A 3,500-nucleotide genomic window follows, 5' to 3' on the forward strand; every position below is an offset into this window, starting at 1 on the left:
CCACACCCACAGGAGCTTCGCCAGAGGTGATTCGAGACAAATGATCTGCCCTTAGATGAGTTGTTCCTTTTCGAACTGCCACTTTGAAATCAAACTCAAGAAGGATGATAAACCACCTCACAATCCTTCCAGTTGCACAAGGCTTATTTACCAAATATAGCAATGCTTGATGGTCCACAAAAAATATGAATTTATTTGCCAAAAGGTAATGGCGAAACTTTTTCACTGCATATATCATGGACAATCCTTCTCTTTCTATTGTGGTGTAATTCTTCTCAGCATTGTTCAACTGTCGACTAGCATATGAGATTGGGAAATCCTTATTGGGTTCTCCCGATTGAGCCAAAATACATCCAATTGCAAAGTTGGAAGCATCAATATGGACATGAAAGATTTGGTTCCAATCTGGTGCCCGTAAAATGGGTGTAGTCACTAATGCTTGCTTCAACTTTTCAAAGGATTCCTCACACTCATCAGTCCAATTAAACTTTACAAGAAGAGCATATAACGGTCTGGCTAGGACAGCATACATGTAGATGAATCTACGGTAATAGCCACAATGTCCCATGAATGTTTGTACCCCTTTAGGGTTGATAGGTCGAGGTAATGAGACAATGACATCAATTTTATCCATATCTGTTGAAATCCCATTGCGAGAAACAATATGGCCCAAAATTTTCCCTTGTCTTACCATGAATTTGCACTTGTCAGGATTCAAGCATATACGATAAAGTTGACACTTCTGAAACACAAGTCTCAGGTGTTCTATATAATCATCATGCTCTTGTGAGTGAACACATAAATCATCCATGAAAATCTCAAGAAATTGCCTAAGGTACTCCTTGAATACATGACTCATTACCCGCTGAAAGGTTGCTGGTGCATTTGTTAGACCAAATGGCATAACACGATAGGCAAAGATGCCATCTTCAGTAGCAAAGGTTGTCTTGTGTTGATCCTTTGGATCAATTGATACTTGATTATAACCGGAGAATCCATCCAAGAAACTATATGCCTTTTTCCCTGCAACTCGTTCCAGAACATGATCCGTGATTGGAAGTGGGTAATGATCACGCACAGTAGCTGCATTTACCTTCTTGAGGTTTACACATACTCGAAGTTTTCCATTTTTCTTGGGCACCACTACAATAGGGGAGACCCATTCAGTGTGTTCAATCTCATAGATAAATTTTGCCTCTAAGAGCTTGTCTATTTCTTCCTTTATCTTCCGTGCAAAATTTTCATTGTAGGTATAAGGACGTTGCTTGGAGGGTTTTGCATCCTCTCTCAATGGTATTGTATGCTGACATATGCTTGGATCAACTCCTTTGAGGTCTTTATAACTCCAAGCAAAAACATCGCGATATTCCTTTATTGTTTGTATTAATAACTTCTCCTCATCTAAGGACAAGTCTGTGGCAATCCACACATAGCGAGGCTCTTCTCCTGGCTTAGCAATATCAATCTTTTTTGCATCTTCTGGACCATCGTATGAAACCCCTGTGGCATGCTTGGTTTTTATCGCATGGGCTGTTGAAGAACAATCTTCCGATCTTGAAGAGTGTACTGTGTGAAATTGGGAGGAACATTGAGACCTTGTTCATGTCCACTTGAGTCTTCACTCATTGAAGACCATGCGGTTTTGAGCTCTCCTTGGCTATCTTGCATCGGATTTTTTTGTTCAACCGTTGTCTTTGCACTTCCCACACTCTTTTTTGAATCGGTTTTAGACGTGAGTTTTGGTTTTTGTTTCTTCGTTTTTTTACGATTTTTGCTAACAGTTGTTAGCTTTTCCCCTGCTTGGAATCCATCTGATCGTTTGACTTGGTCTTTGATACTATCTTGTGCTTGGACATAGTATAGATATCTGTTCTTTCCTGAGAAGTGAGGTGGTGGTCGAGAGTTTTCACTCTTAGACTCCTCCTTTTCTTTTTGTAGTCTCTCATGTTGTTCCTGCTCATCTTGTCTACTGATTCTTTTATGGCTCTTACAACATTTACATTTAGGTCGGCTTCGAGGGATCTCTACTTGAACCTCCCTTCCTCTCAAGAGTAGGCGTGCCTTTCCTAACTCATCCTCAGGGATTGTCACATCATTATTAAAATCAGAGTCCCAGCCATCTTCCTTATCAGCATCATTAGCAGATTCGAGTGTTAAGTCCTCCACTGAGACTTCCTCGACATGCATAGCTGTTGTGGATGTATCTCTATAGTATAAATCATCTAGAAGGGCACGTGGTTGTACCATTCGTATAGGAATAATATCATATCCATCTGAGTCACAAAATTGAATTGGCTTCGGTAAAGCACATGTCGATAATGTTGCAAGGACATGACTCCATTCTAATGGATCAATTAAATGCTCAGGGAAGGGTTGTGGAATGTATGCCTCGTCTGATACACTTCGATTACCCTTAAGTCTCTCAGTGTTGAAATCCCTACATGAGGCTCCACACATCCACAGATCTTCTCGCCCATCAGACAATGTAACTCTCGAGCCCTCAGATAAAGCAGAATCAAACTCATCTATTGGAGACCTTGTTACATCACGATATGAGTGATTCCTTAGGTTGACCCTTGTGATGACAGAATCATGTCGGAGGTACAAATAATTGTATCCCCAATCTTGAATCATTTGAAATTGTCGCATGAATGGTCTACCCAATATCACTTCGTAGTTTGGATGTTTTCCAAAATCCACTACTGCAAAGGTGTGCTCATATTCAATCCCACATGTGGTGACCAATATGTTCTCAAGCAGCCCAAGGGGATGTTCTAAGCTTCCATCTGCTAGCTGCAAGCGCATCCTGGTACTCCTAATAGCTGGTTTGCCCCACTTTTCCCAAATGGACCTTGTCACAATGCCCACTCCTGCACCACTATCAAGTATTGCAGTTGAAGATACTTTTCGCACTTCTAATGGGAGGGTAGCATTTCCCTGATCGTCTTCACAAAATTTTCCTACTTTGTTGATAGGAACTAGCAAAACATGCTTTGTCTCAGGGTGTATAGTACACTCATGGTGACCCTTTTGTAGCAATACCTGCTCTGACAAACATGTGGCAATATCATTCCACAACTCAGGTCGAAGCTTTATCACATCAAGCAAAGGTAAGGTACAAGCCACTCTGGTGCTGACAAAATAGCTTGCACGATACCGATATCCATCTCCTTTGTCAACCTTTTATGCATGGAGGGTATCCTCAAGGTTTGAGAACAGTTCTCATATTCTCCCAGATATGATGGTAAGGTTTTCATTGTATGCTTACTTCTAGGAGAAACAATTGTTTGAACTTCCTCCTGGATGCTTGGGCGTCCAAAGTTGTTTTCCGTGCCCCTGGTAAAATCCACCTCAGAGAATGGAGGCAAACTAATAGAAGACATGTTCTCATTAACTTTCTCATGAACTGCGGCCCACATCTCATTTGCCATGTCCTCATTAGCATCAATAACTTCATCATTGCATGGGAAGACGAGGCTAGGTGGTGGCAGATTACCCCC

The sequence above is a fragment of the Cibotium barometz genome, chromosome 18, assembly GCF_041138505.1.
Source record: "Cibotium barometz isolate CiBa-2024 chromosome 18, ASM4113850v1, whole genome shotgun sequence".
Classification (NCBI taxonomy): Eukaryota; Viridiplantae; Streptophyta; class Polypodiopsida; order Cyatheales; family Cibotiaceae; genus Cibotium; species Cibotium barometz.